This window comes from Choloepus didactylus, chromosome 3, assembly GCF_015220235.1.
Source record: "Choloepus didactylus isolate mChoDid1 chromosome 3, mChoDid1.pri, whole genome shotgun sequence".
Lineage (NCBI taxonomy): Eukaryota > Metazoa > Chordata > Mammalia > Pilosa > Megalonychidae > Choloepus > Choloepus didactylus.
Genome location: NC_051309.1, coordinates 6,164,144 through 6,177,194, shown reverse-complemented (window position 1 = coordinate 6,177,194; position 13,051 = coordinate 6,164,144).

The following is a 13,051-nucleotide window of genomic DNA, read 5'->3' as shown; positions in this document are numbered from 1 at the left end:
AACCAGGAAGACCAGCACCGGCCCCCCGTCAACAGCCCAAGGACCCATTCTGTGGCTCAACACGAGGCCCTATTCCTGGTGGTCACAAATGTCGAACAAGCATAGCATGCTCCCACGAGCTGCAGCTGCAGGTCGGTGATGAAGGAGCAGCTCCAGGGCCCACCCGGCCTGCCCCGTGCATGCAGGGAGGTTTGCACATGCCCTTTGACGGGGCCACTCAGAGCAGCTGGGGACCCCACCAGGGCGACACGGCTGATCAGTGGTAGAGCCTGCCGACCGAGGTGCTGCACCTCAGCCCCTGCAAGTGGCCGCCCTGCTGACGGCACTCCCACGTCCCCAAGGCCTCACCGCGGCTGGGAGCACCCACTGCCTCTTCCGTGTGGAGCATGGGCTTTGCAGAAATCCGATGGGACCTTCTGTACTCCTTACTTCCCCGGCCTCCGCTTCCAGACCGTGGAAGAACGCAAGGGGCCTCCTCGCACTGAACTCAGTTCCCTGCCCCCCGGACAGCATCCCCCTCTTTCCAGGGTGGGGGTGGCAGCCCCGACAGCAGGCGCTGAGTTGGGGCCTGGATGGTGGGAGGTGAAGCCTCGGGAGCCCCCAGTCCCGGGCCTGACCTTCCAGAGCCGGTGCAGTGGACACAGAGGTTGCGGGGGTTCAGGGGCTGGGGTGTTCCCTTCTTGGCGTTAAGCTGCTAGTTAGGAGAAAGACTGTCTCTGGGCCTTGGCTTCTGCAACTGTAAAGTCGAGGTGGGCTAGACTGGCCTCCTTTTACTCCCTGTCCCCTGACGAGGACAAGGGGGCCAAGGGGAGAAGGGGTGTGGACCCAGGGGTGCCCTGGCCCGTCTGCCTCCTGGACGTTGAGACAACTGAGGAGAAGCCCCCCAAGTTCAGAGCTCGCCACGCCATAGGTGTTCTGTTAGCATACCCCATTAGATGGCCCCGTTTAAAAGCATCTCCAGAATGAGGGGGAGTCGCCGTTAGGGATTGAGCTGGATTCCTCAAAAAGACACCGTCAGGTCCCGACTCCCAGTCAAGGGGATGTGGGCTTAACTTGCAAATAGGGTCTTGAATCTGTGATCAGTGAAGATGGGACCGGGGGTGGGGGGTTAGGGTGGGCCTGGTCCTGTGTGCCTGGTGTCCTCATCAATAAAGGAAACCTGGACAGGGAGAGGCCACGTGGCGGAGGCAGTGGTGTCCATCACCAGGGACCCCACAGGTGGCAGAGGGAGCATGGCCGACACTCGGGTTTTGGACTTACGGCCTCCCGGACTGCGAGACAGTAAGTTCCTGTTGTTTCAGTGACTGGGCTGAGTTGCCCCTTTCCAGCCGCCCTGGGGCCCGGGACAGTCACCACTGCGTGCTCCCCAGGCCCCGCCCAGCCTGCTGCAAAGGGAGGTTGGAAACCTTGCTTCGTTCAGGCGCCAGGCCCTAAACTTCACACTGGGAGCACGTTTTATTTTCCTAACTCAGTAAACCCAGGCCTTCGTTCTCTGGAGATCTGACAGCACCCTTCGCTTCCTCTTTGATCTCTCCTAGAGAAGCTTGAGAGGGCCTCTCCCGCCTGCCCAGGCTGCGGCCAGTCAGAATCTTTCAGGACTTTGAAGAATGGGGTAGGGGAAGGGCCCCCCATGTAGCCTGGCCAGCACCCCTTCGTTAGAAGGCTCCTCCTGGTCTGGCCCCTGCTTGACAGCTCTGCAGCCCCCCACCCTGGGGCCCTGTGGACCCTGGAGGCTGGGGTTCCCAGCTGCACCCTGACCGGCCGCTGTGTTGGGTTGGTGGGGGTGGGTGGGGAGCACAATGAGCAATTTTACCCACGAGAAGGGGGTGCTGTGGCCCTCCCTGCAGAATGGGGTACACATTTCACCTCCAAGAGATAAACGGGGGTCTGGTACCGCACCATGACGACGCTGAGTGGCCCTGTGGCTTCCTTCTCACCAGGGAGCAGCTGCAGACCACAAAGCAGCAGAAACCTCTGCCCAGGCCTGGGAGGCAGGACACAGGGACGGGGTCTTCCTTTCCCCTCCCCCAGCCCTATGGGGGGCGGCTGTGCAGGGCAGGAAAGAGCCCAGGAGGTGGGGCTGGGACCTTCCAAGATCACCTGCCCTCTCCCAGCCTCAGTTTCCCCATCTGTGACATTGGAGCAGTGACACCTGGTTCCCCAGCATTAAAACGAATAATGTGCCTGGCTCAACAAGTGCTGATTCACGCCTTAGCATCCACCAAAATCAACGAGCCCAGCTGCATCCGAAATTCCCGGGTCACTTTCTGGAGTCTAACATTCTGCCCTCTGGTATGCCGGTTGGGTTTGGCTGGGGTGGGGCTGGTGAGGTGGGAAGAGATGGGAATGGAGAGGCCATGGGAACCATGGGGGTTTGTATGCAGGGGCCCCCTCTGCCTTGGGGAGTAGTGGTCCCTGCACTCCCCCTGCTGAGGAGGGATCTTAGATTTGGCTGACAAACCGCAGAGAGTCTGCTAGAACCTTTGCAGCTTTTAAAAAGTGGCCAGGCCTCGATCTTGAGGTTGGCCCTTACGAAACATTTCTGTTACGGCAAAGCTGAGCCGCCTTATAAACACATCTAAGGGTCACCCCCAGAGAATCTCTGTTGCTCAGATGTGGCCTCTCGCTAAGCCAACTCTGCAGGTGAACTCACTACCCTCCCCCTACATGGGACATGACTCCCAGGGGTGTAAGTCTCCCTGGCAACGTGGGACCTGACTCCTGGGGATGACTTCTTGACCAAAAGAGGGGAAAGAAATGCAACAGGATAAGGTTTCAGTGGCTAAGAGATTTCAAACAGAGTCGAGAGGTCATTTTGGAGCTTACTCTTATGCAAGCTTCAGCCAGATAACTGCTAATTGCCACAATATGCCAAGCCCCAACGGTATTTCTGAAAACCTTAAAGAAAACTCAGGGATCTGTCTGAAACTCTATAAAAGTTTTACTTATTATTTTTCAGAAACTTAAAATTCCAGATTGTTCCTATGCCAGATAAGCCCTGAAACCCAGAGGTACCCGTCTCTCCAAGAACATCAACCGGTTACATTCCCTTACCCCATAATGTCAACACCCCTTTTCAACATGAAGAAGTTAGAATGATCATTACTCAAAAATCCCTGAAGATTGAGAGAATAATCAAACGAGAGGGAGATGTGAAACTGAGAAGTTAGAATTCAACGAATGATTATGACTACCGACTCATATAGATATTTCTTTTTAGTTTCTAGTGTATTAGAACAGCCAGAAGGGAATACCTGAAGTTGTGGGGCTGTAACCCATACTATACTTTGAAATTTGCTCTATAACTGCTTGTTAAACTGTACCTTGAAATTGGTCACTGTTTAGTTTGCTAAATGCTGCTGGAATGCAAAACACCAGAGATGGATTGGCTTTTATAAAAGGGGGTTTATTTGGTTACACAGTTACAGTCTTAAGGCCATAAAGTGTCCAAGGTAACACATCAGCAATCAGGTACCTTCACTGGAGGATGGCCAGTGGTGTCCGGAAAACCAAAGTTCTGGCTCCCAAGTTCTGGTTTCAAAAAGGCTTTCTCCCAGGATGTTCCTCTCTAGGCTGCAGTTCCTCAAAAATGTCACTCTTGGTTGCACTTGGGGCATTTGTCCTCTCTTAGCTTCTCCAGAGCAAGAGTCTGCTTTCAATGGCTGTCTTCAAAATGTCTCCCATCTGCAGCTTCTGTGCTTTCTTCAAAGTGTCCCTCTTGACTGTAGCTCCTCTTCAAAATGTCACTCACAGCTGTACTGAGTTCCCTCTGTCCCTCATTTATGTGGCTCCAGTGACTCAACTTAGACCCACCCCGAATGGGCGGAGCAACACCTCCATGGAAATTAGCCAATCAGAGTCATCACCCACAGCTGGGTGGGGCACATTCCAAAGAAACACTCAAAGAATTACAATCTAATCAACACTGATAATAATGTCTGCCCACACAAGACTACACAAAAGATAATAGCGTTTGGGGGGACATAATACATTCAAACTAGCACAGTCACTTTTCTACATATATGTTAAATTTCTCTCTCTCTCTCTCTCTCTCTCTCTCTCTCTCTCTCTCTCTCTTCTCTCTCTCTCTCTCTCTCTCTCTCTCTCTCTCTCTCTCTCTCTCTCTCTCTATCTATATATATATATATATATATATTTTTTTTTTTTTTTTTTTTTTTTTTTTTTTTTTAAGTGGCCGGGGCATTCTCTGCCTTCCCTGCAGGTGGGTGGATGAGCCCAGCACACACTGATGCAAGTGAGCTCTGGGCTGGGTGCCCAGGCCAGGCTGCGTCTGGTTCTGCTGTGATTGAACTGTGGGGTCTTATGGAAGCCCCTTCCCTCCTCCGACCTCAGTGTCTTCCTTTGGAGAAAATGGAGAGTATCCAACCTACCTCCAGGTAGTGGTGTGTGTGTGTTATTTTATCGTGGATGGGGAAGCCCTTTAGACACTGTAACTGAGGAGTTATTACAAGAATAATTGCATTACCTTAAAAAAAAACAAATGGGTCTCCCCATTTTGCTGCCCTGATGGCTGGATCATCAGTGGCTGCTAAATCATCAGGTGATGACACTTAAGCCCACAAGATGACATTGCTAGGCATAGAACAAGCCGTGCAGGACGTGGGGTGGGACAGGATGGGATGCATGTGATGCGCACACATGTAGACACTACGAGTGCACCCTCAGCCCCCAGCCTGGGGTCCTGCTGCTGGCCCCGTGCCCCCATCCACAGCCCACCATGCTTCTGAAGTGCTCACCTGCAGCCTTTTTGGGAGGCGCTGCTTCACCTTGAAATGCTGGGGAGGGGGGTTGGCAACAGGAAGACTTGGAAGCTCACCCATTCTGCCCTCTCCCTCCGGCTCCCCCTTTGAGCCCTGCCAGTGCCCAGCCAGCGAGGATGGGTGTGAGCCCAGTGGCCTTGTCTCCAGTCAAGACACGCTCCATCAGGCAGTTTACACTCCCGAGCTCCCCATGGGAGCAGGCAGAGGCGGGGGCTTGGCCTAAAATTGCCCCCTTGCTTGGCTCCTTCTCTCTCCCCATCCTGCCTCCCCCCCACCTTTCTCATCTCCCCCTGGGAGCACTTCTCTACTCCACCGCTTGCTCCATGAAACCTCATCTCTGGCTCTATTTCCAAGACAACATGGCACCCCCTATCAAGTATTGTTTGTTTGTTTTCCAATTTTTTAATCGTATTTTTAAATTGTGGAATATAACGTATATACATAGAAGTGATGACTTTCCAAGTGCAATTTAACAAGTAGTTAGCAAATTTCAAAGATTATTATGGGTTACTATTCCACAGTTTCAGTTATTTCCTTATTGTGAAATATATATGCAAAAAGGTAATAACTCAAAGTACAATTTAAGTAGTTATATAGAAAATTTACAAAAATTTTATGAGTACCATAGTTTCAGTTATTTCCTTATTGTGAGACATAACATATATACAAAAAGTGATAACTTTCAACTACGATTTAACAAGTAGCTATAGACCAAATTTCAAAGAATGCTATGGGTTAAATTTCCACCATTTCAGTTCTTTCCTTCTAGCTATTCCAATACCCCAGCAACTAAGAAAAAGAAAATTATATAGAGATTCAGTATTCATAGTCCTTTGTTAAATTCCATCTTGTCTGTTGCTACCCCTTCCTCTAGTTTAATCACTTTCCCGATCTTCAGGGATGTCTAGGCAGTGACCACCCTAACTTGTTCATGTTGAGAAGGGGTGTGAACTTTATGAGCAAAGGGGACATATCTAGTTGATGTTCTTGGAGAAGCTTTTGCCTCTAGGTTTTGGGATTTAGCTGGCATAGGAGCTCTCTGGAGGATTTAAGTTTCTGAAGAATAAACATAGTGAGTGAAATTTTTATGGAGTCTCAGATAGGGTTCTGGGTATTCTTTAAGGTTTTCGGGACTACTGTTGATGTGGGCTTATCATACAGAGGTCATTTGGCATATCTAGCTAAAGCTTGCATAGGAGTAACCTCCAGGACAGCCTCTTGATTCTATTTGAATTCTCTTAGCCTATGAAACCTTATTTTGTGGTCTTTCTAGTCCCCTTTTTGGTCAAAAAGGCCTCAACCCCTCAATGCCAGGGTTAGGTTCATTCCCAGAATCCCTGTCTCACATTGCCAGGGATATTCATTCACCTGGGGGGGGGGCCCTGTCCCACACTGGGGGGAGGGTGTTGAATTTATCTGCAGAGGTGGTCTTAGAAAGTCCGTAATTGAGCGACAAAAGAGGATCTCTGTAGGTGACTCCTAGGCATAATTATAGGTGGGCTTAGCCTCCCCTTCACAACCATAAGTTGCATAAGAGCAAGCCTCAAGATCGAGGGCTTGACTTATAGAGTAGGCGGTTCCTAAGTTCACATAGCATATGTATGTCCACAATAATCCATCCTTATCTCACATTATCATGTAGTTGTACAATCCTCATCACTCTCCATTTTAAACAATTCTCATGACCCAAAACACCCCATAGCTCTTTTCAGCCATTAATTATTTTTCCCTAGTATTTGTGTGGTACTAGTAGTATGTATTCCTATTAATTATAGTTCCTAGTATGCAATAGGTTGATTTTTCCCATATACCCTTCTACTGTCAACTCTCTCCACTAGTGTCATACCTTAGAAGTATATCATGCAAGCACTTATCTATATTTGTGATGCTGATTTGTGGGATACATGCCTTTAAATAACCCCTTTCAATCCTATTCACCTTCAATACAGCTCTGACACTTGTAATCCCACTAACAAACAATTGTCACCCCATCCATTCCCAAACCATTGAATTCACCCTCATTAACATATATGAACATATTAGATTATCATTCCCCCTCCACCAGCTTCTGTCTAAAATTATGTACTCAATATTCTACAGTATAAGACATTGGTTTTACATTGTTCAGGGAGTTCAAAGAAGTGGTAACATAAAACATCTGTCCTTTTGTGTTTCACTTACTTCACTCAACATTATATCTTCAAGGTTCATCCATGTTGCCATATGTTTCAGGACCTTGTTCCTTTTTACTGCTGCGTAGTACTCCGTCATATGTATATACCACATTCTGTTTATCCACTCGTCTGTTGAAGGACACTTAGATTGCTTCCATCTCTTGGCAGTTGTGAACAATGCCACTATCAACATTGATATACAAATGTCTGTTTGTGTTACCGCTTTCAGATCTTCTGGGTATATACCAAGAAGTAGAATTGCCAATCACAGGTAATTCAATATCTAGTTTTCTAAGAAACCGCCAAACTGTCTTCCACAGTGGCTATAGCATTATACATTCCCACCAGCCATGAATAAGAGTTCCAATTCTCCAGATTTATTGTTTCCTGTTTGTTTAATGGCAGCCATTCTTATTGGTGTGAGATGGTATCTCATTGTGGTCTTGATTTGCATTTCACTAATAACTAGTGAAGATGAACATTTTTCTCATGTGTTTTAGTCATTTGTATTTCCTCTTTGGAAAAATGCCTTTTCATATCTTTTGTCCATTTTATAATTGGGCTGCTTGTACCACTGTCGTTGAGAGGTAGGATTTCTTTATATATGCAGGATTTCAGTCTTATCAGATATATGGTTTCCAAAAGTTTTCTCCCATTGAGTTGGCTGCCTTTTCACCTTTTTGACAAAGTATTTTGAGGCACAGAAGCTTTTGATTTTGAGGAGATCCCAATTAACTCTTTTTTTTTTAATTCATTTTTATTGAGATATATTCACAAACCATGCAATCATACAAAAAAAAGCATACATTCAATTGTTTTCAGTACTATTATATAGTTGCGCGTTCATCACCAAAATTAATTTTTGACATTTTCATTATCACACACACAAAAATAACAAGAATAAAAATTAAAGTGAAAAAGAGCAATCAAAGCAAAAAAGAACACTGGGTGCCTTTGTCTGTTTGTTTGTTTCCTTCCCCTATTTTTCTACTCATCCATCCATAAACTAGACAAAGTGGAGTGTGGTCCTTATGGCTTTCCCAATCCCATTGTCACCCCTCATAAGCTACATTTTTATACAATTGTCTTCGAGATTCATGGGTTCTGGGTTGTAGTCTGATAGTTTCAGGTATCCACCACCAGCTACCCCAATTCTTTAGAACCTAAAAAGGGTTGTCTAAAGTGTGCATAAGAGTGCCCACCAGAGTGACCTCTCGGCTCCTTTTGGAATCTCTCTGCCACTGAAGCTTATTTCATTTCCTTTCACATCCCCCTTTTGGTCAAGAAGATGTTCTCCATCCCACGATGTCAGGTCTAGATTCCTCCCTGAGAGTCATATTCTACTTTGCCAGGGAGACTCACTCCCCTGGGTGTCTGATCCCACGTAGAGGGGAGGGCAGTGATTTCACCTGCCAAGTTGGCTTAGCTAGAGAGAGGGCCACATCTGAGCAACAAAGAGGCATTCGGGAGGAGGCTCTCAGGCACAATCATAAGCAGGCCTAGCCTCTCCTTTGCAGCAACAGTCTTGGCAAGGGCCAATCCTGTAGTAGAGGGCTCAGCCCATCAAACCACCAGTCCCCTATATCTGTGAGCACATCAGCAACCATCGAGGTGGGGAAGCCCAACACCCCTGCATTCTCCACCAGCTCCTGAAGGGGGCTCTGCATATTTTTTTAAATTAACTCTTAGTTTTTCAAATCAACTATATAAAAAATTTTTTTAAAAACATACAATAAAAAAACATTTCAAACAAACCATAACAACAGAGTAAGAAAAATACAACTAACCAAAGATAACTACTTTACTTCCAACATGTTCCTACTCTACCCTGAGAAAATAACCTAATATAGCAACATTTCTGTGAACTTGTTCCTACCAAACCCATCAGAAATTAACAGACCATAGTCATTCCTGGGTATTCCCAGAACATTAAATTTTCCCACGATAGCTTATCTGTTCTTATTGGGTTATCATTCCCCCTTCTTTAATTGCTCTCTATTGCTAGTTCCCCTACATTCTACATTATAAGCCATTTGTTTTACATTTTTCAATGTTCACATTAGTGGTAGCATATAATATTTCTCTTTTTGTGCCTGGCTGATTTCGCTCAGCATTATGTCTTCAAGGTTCATCCATGTTGTCATATGTTTCACGAGGTCGTTCCTTCTTACTGCCTTGTAGTATTCCATCGTGTGTATATACCACATTTTATTTATCCACTCATCTGTTGAAGGACATTTGGGTTGTTTCCATCTCTTGGCAATTGTGAATAATGCTGCTATGAACATTGGCATGCAGATATCTGTTCGTGTCACTGCTTTCCGATCTTCTGGGTATATACCGAGAAGTGCAATCACTTGATCGAAGGGTAACTCAATATCTAGTTTTCTAAGGAACTGCCAGACTGTCTTCCAGAGTGGCTGAACCATTATACAGTCCCACCAACAGTGAATAAGAGTTCCAATTTCTCCACATCCCCTCCAGCATTTGTAGTTTCCTGTTTGTTTAATGGCAGCCATTCTAACCGGTGTTAGATGGTATCTCATTGTGGTCTTAATTTGCATCTCTCTAATAGCTAGTGAAGCCGAACATTTTTTCATGTGTTTCTCAGCCATCTGTATTTCCTCTTCAGAGAACTGTCTTTTCATATCTTTTGCCCATTTTATAATTGGGCTGTCTATACTATTGTCATTGAGTTGTAGGATTTCTTTATATATGCAAGATATCAGTCTTTTGTCAGATACATGGTTTCCAAATATTTTTTTCCCATTGAGTTGGCTCCCTCTTTACCTTTTTGACAAATTCCTTTGAGGTACAGAAACTTCTAAGCATGAGGAGTTCCCATTTATCTATTTTTTCTTTTGTTGCTTGTGCTTTGGGTGTAAAGTCTAGGAAATGGCAACCTAATACAACATCTTGAAGATGTTTTCCTTCATTATCTTCTAGGAGTTTTATGGTACTGTCTTTTAAATTGAGATCTTTGATCCACTTTGAATTAATTTTTGTGTAGGGTGTGAGGTACGGGTCCTCCTTCATTCTTTTGGATATGGATATCCAACTCTCCCAGCCCCAGCTGCTGAAAAGACTGTTATGTCCCAGTTCAGTGGCTTTGGGGGCCCAATTATCTCTTTTTCCTTTTGTTGCTTATGCTTTGGGTGTAAGGTCTAAGAAGCTACCTCCTGTGATGACCAGGTGACGGTACTCAGGTGTCTGGCCAGTGCTTGCTGGCCTAACCATTACTGCAGGGACATTTGTGTCTGGTTAATAAACCAGAAGGCTGATTTATTAAATCATCAGTCAATTGGCTGCAGCGGTGACTGGTTACATCAGTGAAGGGTGTGACTTCCACAATGAGAGAATGCAATCAGCTGGATTTAATCCAATCAACTGAAGACTTTTAAGTAAGACAGATAGAGGACCTTCAGTTCTTCTTCAGCTGACCAGAGAAGCATTTCCTGAGTTCATCGAAGTTGCCAGTTTGTTGCCTGAGGAGTTCATGGAACATCTTCATTGGACTTGCCAGTTTGCTGCCTGCCCTACGGAATTTGGACTCGTGCATACACAGTTGTGTGAGACACTTTTATAAATCTTGTATTTATAGATATCTCTTGTTGATTCTGTTTCCCTGAGAACCCTAGCTAATACACTAGGTCTTGAAGATGTTTCCATATATTATCTTCTAAGAGTTTTATTGTGCTGTCTTTTATATTGAGGCCTTTGATCCACTTTGAGTTAATTCTTATGTAGGGTGTGAGGCAGGGGTCTTCTTTCATTCTTTTGGGTATGGATGTCCAGTTCTCCCAGCCCCAGTTGTTCAACAGACTGTTCTGTCCCAGTTCAGTGGATTTGGGGGCCCTATCAAAAATCAGTTGATCATAGATCTGGGGGTCTATTTTGAATTCTCAATTCAATTCCATTGATCAATATGTCTATCCTTGTACCAATACCATGCTGTTTTGACCCCTGTGGGTTTATAGTAGGCTTCAAAGTCTCGAAGTGTAAGTCCTCACACTTCGTTCTTCCTTTTTAGGATGTTTTTGGCAATTCAGGGGCCCTTTCCCTTCCAGATAAATTTGATAACTAGCTTTCCCAAGTCTGCAAAGTAGGTTGTTGGAATTTTGATTGGGATTGGGTTGAATCTGTAGATCAGTTTGAGTAGAATTGACATCTTAACGATGTTTAGCCTTCCTATCCACAAGCCTGGAATAGCTTTCCAGCTACTGAGGTCTTTCATTGTTTCTTTACATAAAGTTATGTAATTTTCTGTGTAGAGGTCTTATACTTCCTTAGTTAGGTTTATTCCTAGGTACTTGATTTTTTTTAGTTGCTATTGTGAATGGAATGTTTTTGGATTGCCTCTTCAGTTAGGTCATTACTAGTGTATAGGAACATTACTGACTTATGTGCATTAATCTTGTATCCCACCACTCTGCTGAATTTATTAGCTCAAGTAGCTTTGTCATCTATTTCTCAGGTTTTCCAAATATAAGATCATATCATCTGCAAATAATGAGGGTTTTACTTCTTCTTTTCCAATTTGGATACCTTTTATTTATCTGTCTTGGTGTATTGTTCTGGCTAGAACTTCTAGCACAATGTTGAATAATAGAGGTGACAGTGGGCATCCTTGTAGCTTTCACGATCTTAGGGGGAAGGCTTTCAGCCTCTCACCATTGAGTATTATGCTGACTGTGGGATTTTTATATATGACCTTTATCATATTGAGGAAGTTTCCTTCAATTCCTAACTTTTGAAGTGTTCTTATCAAAAAGTGATGTTGAATTTTGTCAAATCCTTTTTCAGCATCTATTGAGATGATTATTTGATTTTTTCCTTTCGATCTGTTAATGTGTCATATTACACTACATTGATTGGTTTTCTTGTGTTGAAACACCCTTACATGCCAGGAATGAACCCCATTTGGCCGTGGTATATAATTCTTTAAATGTGCCTTTCCATTCGATTTGAAAATGTTTTGTTGAGTTTTTGCATCCATATTTCTTAGGGAGATTGGCCTATAGTTTTCCTTTATTGTAGTATCTTCATCTGGTTTTGGTATCAGAGTGATATTAGCTTCATAAAATGAGTTAGGTAGTGTCCTTTTTCTTCAATATTTCAAAGGAGTTTGAGTAGGAATGATATCACTTCTTTCTGGAAAGTCTGGTAAAATTCCCCTGGGAAGCCATCTGGCCCTGCACTTTTATAATTTTTTTTTATATATTTTTGATAACTGATCGGATGTCTTTGCTCATGACTGGTTAGTTGAAGTCTTCTATTTCTTCTTGGGTCAATCTAGGTTGTTCATGTGTTTCCAGGAAATTATCCATTTCCTCTGTATTGTCTAGTTTGTTGGTGTACAATTGTTTATAGTATCCTCTTATGATTTTTTTTATTTCTTCAGAAACCATTGTAATTATCCCACTCTAATTTCTGATTCTGTTTATTTGGGTCTTCTATCTTTTTGTCAGTCTAGCTAAAGGTCTGTCAATATTGTTGATCTTCTCAAAGAACCAACTTTTGGTTTTATTTATTTTATTGTTTTTTGTTCTCCAGCTCATTTATTTCTGTTTTAGTCTTTGTTATTTCTTTTCTTCTACTTGCTTTAGGGTTGGTTTGATGATCATTCTCTAGCCTCTTCAGTTGTTCAGTTAGATCTTTGGTTTTAGCTCTTTCTTGTTTTTTTTGATGTATGCAATTTAGGGCTATAAATGTCCCTCTTGGCACCAGCTTCGCTGCATCCCATAGGTTTTGATATGAGGTGTTCTCATTTACATTCAGCTCTAGATATTTACTGATTTCTCTTGCAATTTCTTCTTTGACCCATTGTTGTTTAGGAGGGTGTTGTTTAACCTCCATATATTTGTGAAAGGTCTGGTTCTTTGTTGGTTGTTAATTTCTAGTTGCATTCCATTGTGGTCAGAGAATGTGCTTTGAATGATTTCAATCTTTGTAAATTTATTAAGACTTGTTTTGTGCCCTAGCATATGATCTATCCTGGAAAACATTCCATGGGTGCTAGAGAAGAATGTATATCCTTGTACTTTGGGATGTACCAATCTATATTTGTCAGTCAAGTCTAACTCATTTATCATATTG